The following is a 14791-nucleotide window of genomic DNA, read 5'->3' as shown; positions in this document are numbered from 1 at the left end:
TAAGAAAGGAAGAAGCCAATAATAGCAACAAAAATAGTAAATTAATCACTAAATCCGTCACACAACTAACTACACTACTCTTCAGAGATCTAAATTTACTCCTAGTACATCACACTTACTGTTTTTAATGCAATCTACATCTACTGGGGACCTTAAGCTCAATATCAGCCTTGACCTAAAACACTTTCTTGATAGGTGTGACCAGAACCCCACAGGCATAACACCAACAAACATCTCTGACATTCCCCATGTCCAATAAACCTTTAAAAATTCAGTAGCAATAACCAAAAAGAACCCTAAAAATCATGGAACACCTACCTGAGAACTCTAGGGCACAGAAAAGCACATTCATCACCTTCAAAACTACATTAGAAACATCTTATCTCCCTGATACACCTATCCCAGCTAACTACACGAGATGCCACCTGTTGGTTTTCACACACTACACTCACTCCCTTGTTTGACCATGAACAAAATATTGTCTCAATCTTAAATAATGAATCCTATGATATATGAAACATGTACTGTGCAAAACAAGCATTCACATTCTTACAAACACAAACTATTGTTTAGTCACTTAGCCATAATACAGCTTACCTGTAATTTTGTGTATTTTTAAAATAAAAAGTGTAAATAAGTCTTAATGCTATAATGACACTAAAATTGTTCTGAAAGTGTTACACTCTCTTAATCATTATTGAACTACATATGACTTACAACAACAAATTCTGTAAATTCATTGTAATGTAGAATAAACTTTGAATTGAATCTTCCATATAGGACAAATGAAAATTTGTGTATACAATAATTTTCTCCAAAAAAATCACTCTGAGCCTAACGAAAAAATATGTTTCACTGTGTTTGGTAAGTATTAAATTGTTTACCTAGAGTTTACCTGGAGAGTTTCGAGGGTCTAAATAATTAGATTGAGCTAACAGGCTAAATGGTGTTCTTGTTATAATGAGTTCAGGTAAGTTTTCTAAGATTCTTTGGTGCAAAAATTAATTCTTTCACATTAACATAATGAAAAAAATACTATATCTTCTAAATGTATAAAGAAAATTTTAGAGAGAAGTACTTAATTTAAATGAGTTAACGCTATTGATCAGTTTACATATTCGGCACGACATAGTACGTATATACAGTGGAACCTTGACTGGTATTATCCCAATACCAGTTTTTGAGGATACCCAGGCCATTACATGGGTCGATTTTGGCTCTGATTGAGCAACATTTGAGTTACAAACTCCCCTCAGCCTAACTGTAATCTACAGCGCTCCTATGATTATAACCAATAGCCAAATCCCCTCAACCAAAACCTGGACACCTCGCTTGTTTATCCATGATTTCTGCTTTGTTCCATGGAAATTATTCTCTCTTCTCCGAAATAATACTAGTATAATAATATTATTACTCATGTCACTCAGTAAGTCCAGTCAGTCATTCACTCCAGTCCTCGGTAAGTCAGTCAGAATCATTCCAATAAGTCAGTCAGCGGTGTAATCGGTAAGTCAGTCAAGTCACTCAGTAAGTCCGGTCAAGTCGCAAAAAAATCAGTCAAGTCATTCGGTCAGTCAGTCAAATCGTTCAGCAAGTCAGGTCACCTCTGGTAAGTCCACAGTCAAGTCATTAAGTCAGTCGGTCACTTATTAAGTTTGCACACGGGTTTTTACCTGCTGGAGAGGATTCGGGGGGATCCGGCACATACGGCGTCGACGAGCATCTGTGGTCCGGAAGGCCTGATCGAAGCAGGCTGTTATTACTATTGCATAAACAACATTACAGACCTGTGTGATCCAGGTGTGACTTTTTGGGTGCGCATCAGTGTAGCGAAGACTGCCAGGGTCTGTTGGTAATCCCCTGTATTGTGCTGGGGCAGTTGAATCTTAGGCCTGACACTGTGTATAGTCTCTTAACGTGCTGGTAACACCCTATACTTTCATTGGAGGATGGTGCATCGTCTGCAAGTCTTTTGCTTTCTGGCCAGTAGTGATTTCGTACAGTTCGGTACTGACCTACCAGGATTTCAGGTGTATATAGCTGTATCTCCCTCACCGTTCCAGGAATACAGGTTTAAGGAACACTCGAAGCGCTCTGTGTTGAAAAGGGTGTTTATCTCATTATGCGCCCGTGAAAGTTCTCTGTGGCATTTTTATTTTTCTGGTCACGACATTTACCTTGAAAGGTGCTGTTAGTGGCATCTTCAACCTAAGATAGAACAAGTGACCTGAAGGAGTGTCATCTGTAAGGCCAATATCTAGTTTTGAAGTTCTCTAAACCTCCATCTGTCATTTCTAGCAGATGCGATTGTTCCCTGTGTTATGGTCATGAAAGGTGAATCCTCAAACAGTCACTCCCAGGTCTTTAGCGTTGGTGTTTGCTCTATTTTATTGTAGGAGTGTTTGTACTCTGATGAAGATTTGTTCCTCATGTTTACCATATCTAGTGATGAAATTTCTCGGTGTCATCTGCAAAGGAAGACACGGTGCTGTTGCTGACATCCTTGTCTATGTCGGATATGAGGATGAGGAACAAGATGGGAGCGAGTACTGTGCCTTGTGGAACAGAGCTTTTCACCGTAGCTGCCTCGGACTTTACTCTGTTGACGACTACTCAGTAAGTCAAGTCACTCAATCACACAAACTCATGTTAACCTCTTTTTCTGTGTACAGTCTAACACTTCAGTTACGGCTACAGGTTATCACTTGTTTAATATCTTTGTTAATTCTAAGACATAGTGCTTATACCTCTTCATGCCACTTTCAGCAACACTGGTATGGCTACTGGGTGTCATGATTGCTTGGCAGATACAAGATATAGTAATTAAAATATCATAACACAATTAACAAACACACCTGCCTTGTAGCAAAGAAAGACTGAACATGTATGAGTTACGAATGCTGGGATGGTGGGGGGATGGAGTCATGGAGTGGTAAGGAAGGGCTTCCCGGCTGCTCTACAACAAGGTGGCCGCTTAAGCAAGAGATTTTTTTTTCCTTCCCACAAACTGAACCTTGTTAAATTAATTACACAACGTGTTACATAAAATTGTGCAGCAATTCTTCAATGGCTGTCTACTGTATTATTATAATAACGATAGAGCTTCAGTTCCCTAAATTAATAATAATAATAATATCTTTATTTACTGCAAGTACATGTACATAGTATACAGGCGTAGCTGACAACAATGACATACAACTATATAGAAAGCCCCTTGTTATGCTCCGCATGTCGGGCAAATTAGGTCAGTGACCTAAGGTACCCATTTTACTCATGGGGAACATAGACAACAGGTGGAAAGAAATTCTACTCTGGCTGGGAATCGAACCCTGGCCCTCGCCGTGTGAAGCGAGAGCGTTAGCCACCAGGCCACCTGAGTAATAATAATAATAATGATAGAACTTCGGTTCCCTAAATTAATAATAACAATAATAATCATAATAATAAAATAATATAATACTGCTACTAATAAATTATAACGATAGAGCTTCAGTTCCCTAAATTAATAATAATATTATTATTATTATTATGACGATAGAGCTTCAGTTTCCTAAATTATTAATAATTGATATTATAATGATAGAGCTTCAGTTCCCTAAATTAATAATAATAATAATGCATAATACGTACGTAATAACAATTCAGATTGCTTCTGCTAGTTGGCACAGCTGGTAAGCAGTAAACATGTTTACATCCCTGTGGGGGCAGTTCTCTCGTGCTTGTTTGCATTTTTTTTTAGTCATTGGGCCAAATTTCTTTTTTCTAACCATGGGTCCTAGTGATCTACTGCAGTTAGCCTCAAAAATACTCCGTTTTCTCTTAAATTAAGAACATGGGAAGATACTATGATCAATTGTGACAGAAATGGCTGACGCTGCTGCCTCTGCCGCCATACTATTCAATTCAAGTTTATTCTCTATAAGGGTTACAATGTGGGGTTTACAGGTTTTGGGTATTGTGTGGTTTACATGTTATAATATACTAATTACAGAGGGGGCCACTAGGACTCCTAGCATGGCTAGGCATTTCGAGCAGACTTAGTAAGTAAGTAAGTAAGTAAATTTATTCAGGTATACACAATACAATTACATAGAATTATCATACATAGCAGCATATGTGTAGAGAACCTAGGATAACCCAAAAAAGTCAGATTAATTCTTAACATTAAATCCTTACAGATTTAAGGCTAAGTGACTACATCATAATTTGTGAGTTTTGCAATGTGAATGCTTTTGTTTTGACACAATACAAAGTGTCTATATTGGAGTATCATAGGCAAACTTATGACTAGTTAGGATTTATTATTTTAAGATTAAGATTAGTATTTCTGGGTTTATAGTCAGTGGGTGAGTGAGTGTAATTGTGAACCACCAGGTGGTTATCATGTAGTTAGTTGTCGGGGTGGATCAGGGAGATAAGATGTTTTCTAACTAGTTTTGAAAGTGATGAATGTGTCTGCAGTTCTAGAGTTTTCAGGTAGGGTGTTCCAGATTTTAGGTCCTTTGAAATACATTGAATTTTTGTAAAGGTTTAGTCGAACACGGGGAATGTCATAGAGATGTTTGTGTCTGGTGTTATGCCTGTGGATCCTGTCACAACTATCAAGAAAGCGTTTTAGGTCAAGGTTAATATTGGAATTTAAGGTCCTGTTGATATAGATTGCACAGTAGTAAGTGTGGATGTTCTGAACAGGGAGTAAGTTTAGATCTACGAAGAGTGGGGGGGGGGTGTTGCCAGGGATGGGATTTAGTGATTATTCTTACTGCGGCTTTTTTGTTGGGTTATTATTGGCTTTAGGTGTGTTGCTGCAGTTGAACCCCAAGCACAGATAACATAGGTGAGGTATGGATATATAAGTGAATGGTATAGTGTGAGAAGGGCAGTTTGCGGCACGTAGTATCGTATCTTGGAGATGATCCCCACCGTTTTGGATACTTTTTTTATGTTGGATATGGGTGCTGAAATTTAGGTTGTTGTCGAGGTATAGGCCAAGGAATTTGCCCTCATTATGTCTGGCAATTAGAGTGTTGTCGATCTTAATGTTAAGTTGCGCAACACCTACCAAACATAATATAGTAGGTTTTGCCAGTGTTAAGTGTAAGTTTATTGGCTGTCATCCAAGTCGATATTTTGAGCAGCTCCTTGTTAACAATGGTGTTGAGGGTGGCAAGATTAGGGTGGGAGATGACATAAGTCGTGTCTTCAGCAAAGAGAATGGGTTTCAGGTGTTGGGATATGTTTCGAAGATCATTGATGTAAATGAGGAAGAGCAGGGGTCCAAGGACACTTCCCTGCGGAACTCCAGTATCAAGTGGCCGTATTGATGAGGCTGTGTCTTTAATGGTGACATACTGATACCTATTAGAAAGGAAGGTGTGGAAAATACTGTATATATTTTCCAGAAATTCAGTATTTATATGTAAATAGATGGCCATACTGTATTTAATAATATTTATGTCATATTATTATTATTATAATCAAGGGGGAAGCGCTAAACCCGGAGGATTATACAGCGCCTGGGGGGGGGATGTGGAAGGCATTCAGGCTTAATTCGGGGAACTGGAGCACAGATCCAATTCCCTAAATCAAGAGTGAGATTTTCTGAGTATGATACACATTAATATCCAGTCAAATTGGTGAGTGATATTAAGATATATTTTCCTTCTGTTATGTAATTGTGTATATATATAACCATTTATTATTTTTAATATACAGTCCACAAATTTATATATTTACCCGTATTCGTGGTGTATGTATATTTCATTTAATTAATAGGTCCAGAGCAACTTGTGGATCTGACAGTGGTAGGTATCGAAGGGGGACATTTTTGCGACCTAGGTGTCCCAAATTCCTACTTGTCTATGTAACATTGATAAATAATAATTATCTTTGTTATCATTTACTGTTATGTACATAATTAGTTACATTCAGATAAATGCAATTTTCCACAGTAGGATTTAAAATATGCAAGCGCATGGCCTCTTATACCATAGTGGTCAAGTTTGTGGAGTAGGATGCTGTGGTCTACTGTGTCAAACGCTTTTCTTAGGTCAATAAAAATTCCTAGCTGATATTCCTTATTTTCCAATGCTGTGTAAAGCAGGTCTAGCATTTTTATAATTGCATCATTAGTGCTTTTATTTTTCCTGAATCCAAATTGGCAGGGGTTGAGTATGTTTTGTGACGTTATAAATGAATATAGTCTCCTGTGCACGAGTTTCTCGAAGATTTTGGATAGCAGTGGTAAGTTTGATATTGGCCTATAGTTGTTTACGTCTGTAGGGTCACCACCTTTATGTATTAGTGTAACCCTTGCTGTCTTGAGTAGTGTCGGGAAAGTGCTAGTTTCTAGTGACTTGTTAAAAAGTAATGTAGTAGCATGCGAAAGGACATGGGCCGCTCGCTTGTACAATAATGGTGGGACGTGAGACAGATTCCCAGAGTTATTTTTAAGTGACTTTATGATCGCGGTGACTATGGCCTATTTTATTCATTCTAGAGTATATATCATGTTTCTGTGCTAATTATATTGTTTATTATGTCCTAGATGAATTGTGATATATAAATAAGCCGTACAATTGATAATAGCGTCATACTCAAGTATTTTTTCTCGTCTCTCCAGAGTGCAGGAACGAATTAATGGCTTTTCATTTAATTTAAATGAGGAAAATTAATTTGATATACGAGTAAATTGAGTTACGAGCATATATATATATATACATATATATATATATATATATATATATATATATATATATATATATATATATATATGTATATATATATATATATAAGGAATTCGCAAGAGCAGGCGAAATATACAAACACTGATCTCTGGCTGAAGGAGACTCGAACCTACGAACCTTGGAACAAGGTACGCAGTGCTTTACCAATCTACCCACACTGGACCAATACGTTGGAGTCCAGCTTACGCTAGACTTTGATCCAAGGCAGCCAGCTTTCAGGGAGAAGGCTTACAGCTTTTCATCTCATCCCCTGCATGCATCAGCCTTGCTAGAGATTTTTAACAATGCAAGGAATTCGCAAGAGCAGGCGAAATTTACGCAAACACTGATCTCTGGCTGAAGGGGACTCGAACCTACGAACCTTGGAACAAGGTACGCAGTGCTTTACCAATCTACCCACACTGGACCAATACCTTGGAATCCAGCTTGCGCTAGGAATCTTATAGGGTCTGGTGAATTTGGTTGGGTTCAGTTGACCTTAAGGTTCTTTTGCGTAAATTCATAAGATCTAGCTGATAGCTGGAAATTGTTTGGGGTGATGTCTTTATTACTGTAGTTTTTATTTTATTTTATTTTGATCACTGGGAATTATTAATATATTCATGGGAAAGCAGTAAACCCATAGGGGTATACAGCGTTTGGAGATTGAGAGATCAGGCTCAGTCCAGTGGAGAGGTCAGCTCAGATTCCTTGGATCAAGAGCCCTTCACCTGCACCACCATTAATCAAGGGGAAATTCTAAACTCTTATGGGTCACATAGCGCCTACGGCATGGGAAGTATTCAGGTTCAGTGCAAGGGAGAGAACTGTATGTACAGTTCCTTGGATCAAGAGCCTCCTTACGGGCATCAAGGCACCTCTTAATACTCTTGGAAGATACCACTGTAGTAGGTTTTAAAATTATTTCAGTTTGTTTTGAAATTGTTAGATGCACCTGGCAGTTTGCTGACTAATGATAATGCAACAATTATGTACTGCAATATGAATTACAGGTTAGGTAAAGTGTGTCAGGAAACAGGACAAATGTTTCCTGACGCGGGCCTTAGTCAGATGATGACCCGCCTTTGGAGCTTTGGTCATATGACCGAGGCGTTCTGCTGGCTTACCGGTCTAACCCTTTAAAAATTATGGTCATTTATAACCATTTTTTGGTCAATAGTTATATATGAGTTACAATAAATTGCCACTACATGCCACCTCATTACCAATATTAAAGCACTATGTTAGAAGAATATATTGGTTTATGACTGTACTTGTGCTTTTAAACAGTTATGGGAGCTTTCTAGGATTGTGTTTATATTCTTCAATTTTAGTACTATAGTACAGTGGAACTCTGGATTTCGTACTTAATCCGTTCTTAATCCAGGTTCTAGAAGGTCAGTCTAAATCCAAAATGTACGAAAAAAGTAATATTTCCCATAAGGAATAATGTAGATACAATTACTCCATTCCAGACACCAAAAAATATTAACAAAAAATACATTTTTTAAAGAATAACTATTACCTGGAGTTTACCTGGAGAGAGTTCCGGGGGTCAACGCCCCCGCGGCCCGGTCTGTGACCAGGCCTCCTGGTGGATCAGAGCCTGATCAACCAGGCTGTTGCTGCTGGCTGCACGCAAACCAACGTACGAGCCACAGCCCGGCTGGTCAGGAACCGACTTTAGGTGCTTGTCCAGTGCCAGCTTGAAGACTGCCAGGGGTCTGTTGGTAATCCCCCTTATGTATGCTGGGAGGCAGTTAAACAGTCTCGGGCCCCTGACACTTATTGTATGGTCTCTTAACGTGCTAGTGACACCCCTGCTTTTCATTGGGGGGATGTTGCATCGTCTGCCAAGTCTTTTGCTTTCGTAGTGAGTGATTTTCGTGTGCAAGTTCGGTACTAGTCCCTCTAGGATTTTCCAGGTGTATATAATCATGTATCTCTCCTGCCTGCGTTCCAGGGAATACAGGTTTAGGAAAACAATGAGAAATAAATATAAAGCACTAATGAAATGGATAAATGAACATTTAAATCACTATTACATACATTTATTGAAGACTCTTGTTGGCATATGGAAGAAGGCGAGGGAATATGGAAGAAGGAGGGGAATCCCCCCCATAAGGACTTCAAGTATCAAAGCCCTATCCTGGGTTACATCCCTTCTTTGTCTTTTACTGGCACTGGACCCTGTCGCACTAAAAATCTGTCCAGAGAGCTCTTGTTTCTGGCATCTCTAAGATTTGCCTAAAATGGGACAAGGCATTGTCACTGAATGTGTTGCAGATACGGCTTGTATCAACTTGGTCAGGGTGATATTTTTCCACAAAAGATTGCAACTCATTCCATTTTGCACACCTATAACCTAGAAAAGCTAGATACAGTGATCTATAAACAAGGGTTGATTCCTCGACCGTTCGTCATTGTAGGAGCAGCCAGCAATCACCGGTTCTTCAACACGCAAGTTATACTTTTGTATCAATCAAATCACATATTACTCAGTTAGATAATTTCCAGTAGTTCCTTCATGTGATAGCCAAATCACCGACCAGTATGTTTTAAATAAGTGACCCACTGACCAGATCCGACTGGTTCCGAACCCTTGACAAGTCCGAACCCTTGACCGGTTTCAAACGGATTCGTTGGACAATAAAGCAAACGGTAAACAGACGGGGGTTTAGGGGCCCTTATCAAACACAAACAATAAATATAAAACAGGAACGTACACCGGTAAGATAAGATAAGATTTCGTTCGAATTTTTAATCCCCGGAAGGTTAGCCACCCAGGATAACCCAAGAAAGTCAGTGCGTCATCGAGGACTGTCTAACTTATTTTCATTGGGGTCCTTAATCTTGTCCCCCAGGATGCGACCCACACCAGTCGACTAACACCCAGGTACCTATTTGCTGCTAGGTGAACAGGACAACAGGTGTAAGGAAACGTGTCGAAATGTTTCCACCCGCCGGGAATCGAACCCGGGCCCTCCGTGTGTGAAGCGGGAGCTTTTAGCCACCAGGCCACCAAGTACAGTTAGAAATAGAAATACAAATAGCTAGAGCTTCACTTTAAGGAGGTTATTAGTAGAATATTCAAACGGTTACTAGTAGAATTACAGTAAATCAATCATTCAAATCACATTATGAAGCTCTGTGTAGTCTGCAGTACATCAAACAAACGGGCTTCCACATGGATAAATTGCCATTTTTGTGGAAATTGGTGTCACGCCTCTTGTGCAGATATCCAAGAACTATCTACAAGCAGTATTAAATCAGGGAAGTGTTTTTGGGTATGCCCAAATAAGAGCAATCCGTAGACTAAAATCACATTGGTATTAAAAGATGATAACATCAAAGCAGCCTTCATAGAAAACCTGGAAGCATTCTATAACAGATGGGAAAATAAAAAGTCTGGGCTGGATGGTACCACCCTTGTTGCTGGCCATGTAGTCAGAAACTGTAAGGCTGGAGGTGCTGCCCTGGTAGTCAGTAAATGTGGGGCTGATAGTGCTGTCCTGGTAGACAGTAATGGTGAAGTTGGAGGTGCTGTCCTGGGAGACAGTAATGGTGAAGCTGGAGGTGCTGTCCTGGTAGACAGTAATGGTGAGGATGGAGGTGCTGTCCTGGGAGACAGTAATGGTGAAGCTGGAGGTGCTGTCCTGGGAGACAGTAATGGTGAAGCTGGAGGTGCTGTCCTGGTAGACAGTAATGGTGAAGCTGGAGGTGCTGTCCTGGGAGACAGTAATGGTGAGGATGGAGGTGCTGTCCTGGGAGACAGTAATGGTGAAGCTGGAGGGTGAGATAGAGTGCTGCCCGGGAGACGTGGTGAGATGGAGGGTGTCGGGGAGACAGTTGGGAGGGGGGGTGCTGTCCGGGGGGCGTAATGGAGGATGGTTGTTTCCCTGGGAAAAAATGGTGGGGATGGAGGTTCTGCCCGGAGACGTTGGTGAGGATGGGGGGTACTGCCCGGAGACGTTGGTGAAGATGGGGGTGCTTCGGTAGTCATAAATTACGGGGGGTGCATGTAAATGACCTAAAGGGGAAGGGTGTGGTGGGCGTGTAGTAAAGGACAAGAAAAAACCCAAATATTAAACAGAAAACCCAGGGGAAAAAGGGGACCCCCTGCTTTGGGGATTTACTTCCCAAAAACCGGGTGGGGCCCCATTGTTGTGCAAAGTGAGGATAGAAAGGGCCCGGGAAAACATACCACGGGAATACAGTCACAAGCCCAAGGCAAATGGAAACCAAGCCTGTGCCCAACTTACTTGGGATCTGTGGCATGGGGAAAACTGGAAAAAAAGATGGGGCGTGCCTTTGACCCCCTAGAAAATGCTGTGCCCTATGAAAAGGAAAAAGCAACTCCTTTCCCGTTTTTTCCCCCAAATTTTCCTCTTCAGTACAGGAAAAAACGTGTATAACAAAAACCGGACTCCTCAAAGGGGACAAAAAGATCAAAAAATCAGGCCCCCAAAAATGGGTGCCCCAGCCACTCAAAAGGGGAGGTTTTTTTGCCGGAAGGGGAAAAAAAAATGGGGTGGCGAAATCGTCACCCAAAACAGTTTTTGGGTGGAAACCAGTGATGGCCTCCACCCCAAACCCAAAAGATACAGATATAATGCGGAAAAAAAGTCCCCCCAGCCCCCTCCCAAAGCCCATGACATTCTTCTTTGCAAATGTCGGGGTCAAAAAGCAACAACCCAAAAAATACCTTTCATCTGGGACCCCGGGGGAAAAAATCAATGTTTTTTTACGAGAAAAAAAAGGGTCATTGGCAATAAAATACCCCGTTCCCTTGAAGTAACAAACATTGAACTTAAGCTAAAGGAATCTTATAGGAGTCAGGAATCGCGGGAAGAACTAAAAGCCATAAATGAAATCGAAAGAAACCCAAAGTATTTCTTTTCCTATGCCAAATCAAAGTCGAGAACAACGTCCAGTATTGGGCCCCTACTTAAACAAGATGGGTCCTACACAGATGACAGCAAGGAAATGAGTGAGCTACTCAAGTCCCAATGTGACTCAGTTTTTAGCAAGCCGCTAACAAGACTGAGAGTCGAAGATCAAAATTAATTTTTTATGAGAGAGCCACAGAATTTGGTTAAAACAAGCCTATCTGATGTTATCCTGACGCCAAATAACTTCGAACAGGCGATAAATGACATGCCCATGCACTCTGCCCCAGGGCCAGACTCATGGAACTCCGTGTTCATCAAGAACTGCAAGAAGCCCCTATCACGAGCTTTTACCATCCTATGGAGAGGGAGCATGGACACGGGGGTCGTCCCACAGTTACTAAAAACAACAGACATAGCCCCACTCCACAAAGGGGGGCAGTAAAGCAATAGCAAAGAACTACAGACTGATAGCACTAACATCCCATATCATAAAAATCTTTGAAAGGGTCCTAAGAAGCAAGATCGCCACCCATCTAGAAACCCATCAATTACACAACCCAGGGCAACATGGGTTTAGAGCAGGTCGCTCCTGTCTGTCTCAACTATTGGACCACTACGACAAGGTCCTAGATGCACTAGAAGACAAAAAGAATGCAGATGTAATATATACAGACTTTGCAAAAGCCTTTGACAAGTGTGACCATGGCGTAATAGTGCACAAAATGCGTGCTAAAGGAATAACAGGAAAAGTTGGTAGATGGATCTATAATTTCCTCACAAACAGAACACAAAGAGTAGTAGTCAACAGAGTAAAGTCCGAGGCAGCTACGGTGAAAAGCTCTGTTCCACAAGGCACAGTGCTCGCTCCCATCTTGTTTCTCATCCTCATATCTGACATAGACAAGGATGTCAGCCACAGCACCGTGTCTTCCTTTGCAGATGATACCCGAATCTGCATGACAGTGTCTTCCATTGTAGACACTGCAAGGCTCCAGGCGGACATCAACCAAATCTTTCAGTGGGCTGCAGAAAACAATATGAAGTTCAACGATGAGAAATTTCAATTACAGTGGACCCCCGGTTAACGATTTTAATCCGTGCAAGAGGGGTAATTGTTATGCGAAATAATCGTTATGTGAATGAATTTTCCCCATAAGAAATAATGGAAATAAAATTAATCCGTGCAAGACACCCAAAAGTATGAAAAAAAAATTTTTTTACCACATGAAATGTTAATTTTAATACACACAAACTGAAAAAGGCATGCACACTTACATGACACTTACTTTTATTGAAGATCTGGTGATGATTGATGGGATGGGAGGAGGGGAGAGCATTATCTTCTTACTGTTTAGAAGGGGAATCCCCTTCCATTAGGACTTGAGGTAGCAAGTCCTTTTCTGGGGTTACTTCCCTTCTTCTTTTAATGCCACTAGGGCCAGCTTCAGAGTCACTGGACTTCTTTCGCACAAGATATCTGTCTATAGTGGCCTGTACCTCTCGTTCCTTTATGACTTGCCTAAAGTGTTTCACAACATTGTCAGTGTAATAATCACCAGCACGGCTTGCAATAGCTGTGTGAGGGTGATTTTCATCCATGAAGGTTTGCACTTCAAGCCACTTTGCACAGATTTCCTTAATCTTTGTAGTAGGCAACTTCTTCAATTTCTCTCTCCCCTCCTCTGAACCAGTTTCCCCAGGTCTGGCCTCTTGCTCTTGAAGTTGATCTATCAGCTCATCAGTGGTTAGTTCTTCATTGTCCTCCTCCACCAACTCTTCCACATCCTCCCCACTAACCTCCAACCCCAAGGACTTTCCCAATGCCACAATGGATTCCTCAACTGGCATAATCATCTCAGGGTTAGCCTCAAACCCTTCAAAATCCCTTTTGTCTACACATTCTGGCCACAGTTTCTTCCAAGCAGAGTTCAAGGTCCTCTTAGTCACTTCCTCCCAAGCCTTACCTATAAGGTTTACACAATTGAGGATATTAAAGTGATCTCTCCAAAACTCTCTTAGAGTCAGTTGAGTTTCTGAGGTCACTACAAAGCACCTTTCAAACAGAGCTTTTGTGTACAGTTTCTTGAAGTTGGAAATAACCTGCTGGTCCATGGGCTGCAGGAGAGGAGTGGTATTAGGAGGCAAAAACTTCACCTTAATGAAGCTCATGTCCCCATAAAGTCGCTCTGCCACGTCTGTAGGATGACCAGGGGCATTGTCTAACACCAGGAGGCACTTAAGTTCTAATTTCTTTTCAGTTAGGTAATCTTTCACATTGGGGGCAAATGCATGGTGTAACCAGTTATAGAAAAATTCCCTAGTGACCCATGCCTTACTGTTTGCCCTCCACAGCACACACAAATTATCCTTGAGGACATTCTTTTGCCTGAACGCTCTGGGAGTTTCAGAGTGATACACTAATAAAGGCTTCACTTTGCAATCACCAGTAGCATTGGCACACATGAGAAGAGTAAGCCTGTCTTTCATAGGCTTATGTCCTGGGAGTGCCTTTTCCTCCTGAGTAATGTAGGTCCTGCTTGGCATTTTCTTCCAGAACAGGCCTGTTTCATCACAATTAAACACTTGTTCAGGTTTCAGTCCTTCAGTTTCTATGTACTCCTTGAATTCCTGCACATATTTTTCAGCCGCTTTGTGGTCCGAACTGGCAGCCTCACCATGCCTTATCACACTATGGATGCCACTACGCTTCTTAAATCTCTCAAACCAACCTTTGCTGGCCTTAAATTCACTCACATCATCACTAGTTGCAGGCATTTTTTTAATTAAATCCTCATGCAACTTCCTAGCCTTTTCACATATGATCGCTTGAGAGACGCTATCTCCTGCTATCTGTTTTTCATTTATCCACACCAATAAGAGTCTCTCAACATCTTCCATCACTTGCGATCTTTGTTTCGAAAACACAGTTAAACCTTTGGCAAGAACAGCTTCCTTGATTGTCTTTCTGGTGCCCACAATAGTAGCGATGGTTGATTGGGGTTTCTTGTACAGCTTGACTAGGTCGGCTATACGCACTCCACTTTCATACTTATCAATGATCTCTTTCTTCATTTCTATAGTAATTCTCACCCTTATTGGTGTAGGGTTGGCACTAGAAGCTTTCTTGGGGCCCATGGTCACTTATTTTCCAGAAACAGCACCGAAAACACTGTA

This window comes from Cherax quadricarinatus, chromosome 29 (assembly GCF_038502225.1).
Source record: "Cherax quadricarinatus isolate ZL_2023a chromosome 29, ASM3850222v1, whole genome shotgun sequence".
Lineage (NCBI taxonomy): Eukaryota > Metazoa > Arthropoda > Malacostraca > Decapoda > Parastacidae > Cherax > Cherax quadricarinatus.
Note: the sequence above shows the minus strand (reverse complement) of the source record.